Source organism: Alnus glutinosa, chromosome 3 (assembly GCF_958979055.1).
Source record: "Alnus glutinosa chromosome 3, dhAlnGlut1.1, whole genome shotgun sequence".
Classification (NCBI taxonomy): Eukaryota; Viridiplantae; Streptophyta; class Magnoliopsida; order Fagales; family Betulaceae; genus Alnus; species Alnus glutinosa.
Window position 1 is genome coordinate 14,221,205 of NC_084888.1, and position 6,005 is coordinate 14,227,209.

The window sequence follows — 6,005 nt, forward strand, 5'->3', positions numbered from 1 at the left end:
CAACCCAAACCCAAAGCATAGGATAATTGTACCTCAAGGCTATTGATTTAGATTATCTTAGGCAATGAGTGTGCCCTTGATTCTATGACCTATGATGACTGTAATACGGAGGGCTGTACGACAAGTGTGGAAGTAAACAATGCAAAAGAAATTGGTGTGTTTGGGAACAAACTTTGTGTTTACGTTCTTAATATGCTTCCTCATACAAAATGTTTTGTTATGAACTAGATATCCGGATTAGGATTCCGATACACGGTCTTTGATTTGATCATGATTCATCCAATTCAGCATGAAAGTAATTAGATAATTTTTTAGATGGGAGATTAGAGATAGGGTTCTTTCAAATTGTAAATTTTTGAGAAATAGAGAAAATATAGAGTTGTGTACAAATTTGGGATTACCAATTGGAATCCTGCAACCCGAGGCGTATAATAAGCTCATTTGAAAATATTTTTTAGGACAATTTTAATTAAAAATAAAAAATAAAAATACTATCTGTTAGATGTAATTTATATTTTCCAATTAATTTAAGCTTTTATAACAAATTGTGATTTAACATTGTATTAGAGTAGATGTCATGAATTTTAACATTGTAATTTGTCTTCATCATTCACCTCTTATTTCAATTAAATATTTTACATGTTACGCTTTACTTATTAATGAAAAGTTTGAGCGTAGGGGGAAGTTGTTTGCTTAAACTTCTATGACAAGTGATTTAACATTAACAAATAACTCAAAATGCAAAATATTCACAAAATACTCGAAGACATTCGTCACAACTAAAATGAAGAAATCACCCTCTAAAAAAGTTTTACTATATTAAGGCCGCATTGCCCATCTTGGCTTGTTTGTTTTGATTTAGAAACTTTATATATATATATATATATATATATAGTGTTTAATAGGGAAGAGAAATCGTCGAAACCATTTTTGAAGTAAACAGAGAATGAGATATTTACTTTAGGACGTAAAGCCTCTCTTGAAAATATTTTTCATATTTTTTTAGTGCAAACGAAAAACATTAGTCAATAGAAATGATATAAGAAATCAAGGAAAAATGAGACATTTAGGGTGAAAAATGACTTGGTCCCTTGAATAGTATAAGTTATTTTATGTCCTTTGTATTAACAGTAAATGTGTCATGTTATAGGGCGTTCGATATAACGACAAGCCTAGATGATCAAATTTGGGATTTGGCAATTCCTCGTAGATCTTGATCCTCAAATAGTGACGTTTGGAAAACACTATTTATCTCCAGCACGTCACCATCACTAAAACCTTGTCCGTTGACTTACTGACATCATTTTTCTTCTGGGTTTTGTTGTTATTCTCGAATTCTACACTTTCTTAGAGATTTCACAACATAGGATTTGGAAAACCGGTGGGGTTTCGTTTTTTTACCAACTGCTGAAGAAATTTTTATGTTTCTTCGAAGGAAAGTAAACGGAGAGTGATTATTCCAAGAAACATAAAAATTTCTTCAACAGTTGATAAAAAAAAATGAAATCCCACTGGTTTTCCAAATCCCATGTTGCGGAATCTCTAAAGAAAGTGTAGAATTCGAGAATAACAATAAAACCCAGAAGAAAAATGATGGCGGTGAGTCAGCGGACAAGGTTTGGTGATGGTGACATGCAGGAGATAAATAGTGTTTTCTAAACACTATTATTTGAGAATCAAGATCCACGGCTATTTCAAAGAAATTGCTGGATCCCAAATTTAATAATCTAGGCCGGTTGTTATATCAAACGCCCTTGAATAGTATAATTTATTTTGGTCCAAAAACGTTCTATGTAGAAACAATTGCAGCCTTGATATTGTTTTGTGAAAAGAGCTATTGGTATAGTTTTATGAAAGTGTTAGCTAAATATTTTGCTTCCAACTTTTTTTTTTAAAAAAAAAATGGAATAACTTCACAAAAAGGTATCGAACTATAACGCGTTTTGACGGAATGGTACTGAATTAGCAAACCTCTCGAACCCGGGGTTTTAACTATCAAAATGAGTCCTAGAAGGGCATTTCGTCTGGTTTCAGCGTAAAACATGACAGAAGTTGAGTCACATGACTTTTTTAATGTCGTTTGTCCATTTTGCCCCTCACTTTCATGCATGTAAACACAACTACTCAAGCTGGACCACTCTCCACTCACACATGAAGATTGTAATTGTCATCATCAACCCAGCCGGAGAGAAGCTCTGGTAAGCAGGACTTGAGCTTACACAAACCATTTTAACTTACATACAACAATAACTGAAATCATTATAAAATATTGTGATTGCAGCAAATATTCACGAGTCACAGCTAACAAAGTTCCTGAATCAAAAGAGCATGACATTTCTGGATCCCTGCATCTGATATGTTATCACTACTGGGTTTTTGACATTCGATATTATTCCAAGAAGTAATAACAGACCGACAAATTTCATACCTCTGGATGCTCCCACAAGCTATCGCTCATAACTTCAATTATTTCTGCGGCGAGGTTATCATCACGAATTTGAGATAAAAATGCTCAATGAACGTGGAAGTAGACAAGCGTGGCCATGGGATAAAAAGGCTCAATGAACTCGTCGGAGCCGTTATCAGTGTTCTTGATCAGAGGATGCGATTTCTTGTGCTGCATGCATGCTACGGGTTGCGGACTATCTCAACGTCAAAGTAGAAGAATCTTATTCAGGATTCTAGGCTTACGTCAAAGTAGAAGAATTTCCTCTGTTTTAGCTTCCTAAAACAGAGTGTAACAGAGCCATATAGGATTTTATACTTTTATGGCTTCCATCTCCTCTGTATATTCTATAGGAAGTTTGGGCTACCTAAGAATGCCAACACCGATGCCATCTCTGCGGTTTGCCAAGACGACGTGCTGACTGTGACTGTCTAGAAGTTGCCTCATTCGGAGCCTAAGAAGCCCAAGTCCATTGAAGCCAAGATTGCTTGAAGAATGGATCGTGCGACTGTGATTTGGATTTTGGTGGGTTATGGGTATTGGAATTCAGTTTACCGTTTCAGCAAATATGCCACAAACTTCCAAGCAAAATCTTGAGACTTATGAAAGCCTGAATCTTTGGAAGAATCTCTCATCAAAGAATGTTTCACTGTCCACGACAAGGCATTCTCCACCAGACCAAGCGTGGCTACAACAAGGCTATTGGGCTATAACCGTGCTATGTTTGGCTTGACTGGGTATAAGGAGTAGTGGCGTAAAATGCGCAAGATAACTACATTTGAGCTTTTGTCGAATCATCGATATGTAAGGAATCATGACGAGAGATGCAATGCAAAAGGGGACAAAGAAGAGCTCAAGAAGCTGGATCTTCAATGCAAAGGCTGGGGCTTCTTTCAGGTAATTATATAATATTTGTACACCAAGCAAATGGAAGAGTATATGCTTAATGTACTACCAAGTTTTTCACAAACGAACATGATTTCATTTGATGGGTGTCAAGTTCGTCGTTTTCATAATTAAAATAGAGCAAAATGATACTCTTGATCTTGAGTAGATGCAATTCAGAGTTCCCAGAATATACATACGTACTGAGATATGAAATGAAGTGAACCTTGTTTGTGGCCCCACATTTGTCAGGTCCAAACATTATGGTATAAGGTGACTCATTGTCAAATTCATTTGGTTTCCATCCAGCCTCCTATGGTCGAAGATATTTGTTCCTGGAGCCGCGTCTCAAATTGGAGGACAACAGTTCCATCCTTTAGACTCACAGGCTCATCAAGCTCTTTAACTATTGCATACTTCCTAGCCTTCTCACGCACAAAAATCAACATAATGCATGGAAAATGATAAGCATGCAAATCCAGTACAAACTCTGGATATGTCCAAAGATGATAGATTTAGACATAGCACAAAGCATTCAAAATATTAAGAGACACACATGTACGTATGTATATTGAGCTATAGATAGTTTTCAGTAGTGAGGTGTTGAGCATGGACAGAACACCCACTGAATTTGGCAAGTAAAAAGATAGGGAAACTTTTTACGTGTGTGTAACAGAGAGAGAGAGAGAGAGAGAGAGAGAGAGAGAGAGAGAGAGAGAGAGAGAGAGGGAGGGAGGGAGGGAGGGAGGGAGGGAGAGAGAGAGAGAGAGAGAGAGAGAGAGTAAATGGGGAAGGTGGGAAGAGACATAATTTATTTGTTTAGGTGGAGGCAAAACGGGTAGAACGTATTAAAAAAGTTACGTGGAAGTCACATGACTCGACTTCCGTCACGTTTTAACGCCGAAACCAAACGGAATGCCCTTTTGGGATTCATTTTGATAGTTAAAACCTCGGGTTCGAGAGGTTTGCTAATTCAGTTCCCTTTCGTCAAAACGCGTTATAGTTCGATAGCCTTTTGTGAAGTTCTCCCAAAAAAAAATTGTAACTTATTTTTTTAAAAAGAAAATGTATTAATCACCCTTTGCATTTTGTTTCGGTTCAAATTATCTCAGTTTTTATTTTTATTTAAAGACCTAAGTTTTGGACCTAGTTTCAATTAAAGACAGCAAAGTCAAATAGTCAACAATTCAAGCATCACAGAATTAAAAATCAAACATGATTCTTTGAAATAGAAAATTTAAAATTCAACTGTTCTAGACTCCAAGATTTATTAATCAAATTCAATTTGATCTCTTTATAATAGATCCACCTTTCTCACCATCTAGATAGAATCACCTTTTTAATCTAAAATGAGGGCAAATGCATGGGAAGAATACATTTAAATCTGTTTCCTACATCAACAATGAAGTACAATGCACTCTAGCTGTTTTTAGCTAGAAACTCCAGGAAACTAACAAGTCTCCTAAACACTAAACTATACAGTAAGGAATATCCAAAATATACCACTACCTATAAAAGCATTTCTCAACAAAACAGAATCCAAAGAATTTGTACACCCTCAACCGTGCTGATACACACAGAAACAGTTACTAACGCCTCTAAATCCACTGCCAACAATCTGCCCCCAAAGCTAAGCCGAAAACTAGTAAGCCAAAAGGGCTTCAAGATAAACAAAAAAACTGCAGCAGTTTCAGAATCCTGCAGCACCTACAGAGAACACCTTAAAGCCTCATCACTTTCAACCAAGTCAGCGACCCCAGCACACTCGGTCAGACACCACAACACAACATGCAACTACACTCTGTAGCAGCTACCAAGATCACTGCTCAGAATACTACGAAAAACAACAGTTATCCAGCCTCAAAACTCTGCTCAGCCACAACAGATAACTACACCAGTACACCAACTCTGCTCAGCCACAGCAGTGAAACCAATTTCACAAGCAGACCCTACTCAAACTACGTTTCCAAAGTACTCTCCAACAGGTCCCATTTGTTGCATAAATCTTCATTTTCCTTCTCGGAAATCTGCCCTTTTAAATCACCCGTGTTCTAACTTCCCAGAATATTTTCTGAACAATCTTCTCCTCGGTAAGCAACTGATTTCTATGCCTACTATTATTTCTCTCCCTCCAGATGTTCTAAACTGCAAAACCAGCTGGCATAAAACAACTTTTAGCCCTTTATCCTTCCAATCCTTTACTCCACTCTCCACAATGGCATCCCACTCATAAGGAGGGCTTTCACTCAAACACTTTTTCAGATTTCCCAACCAAACTCTGTTCCAGAAACTACATTCAAAAAACAAATGAATATAAATACACATTCTAATACAACTCTAGAATAACTTATAAGGGGAAGCAAGCAATTTCATGCAGAGCTCTTGGTCGAACAGGTTTAGGCATCGATTTATGAATGGGGGCCTTTCAGCAGCGATGCTCAGCAGAAAAGAATACAGTCATCAGTATTTGCAATTTGAATCTCCCCCACCTTTTGTAATATTGAACTTTACCACCCTCTTCACCAATGAAAAGCCTGAAATTTCATGCAATTTCAATCACTTTCTAAATCTTAAACAATAATGGAATTCTGCTTTCGTATGCTCTGCAATTTGAATAACTTCCTGAATATTACACGATAATAGAAATCTAGATGAAAGCGGACAGAATCAGCAC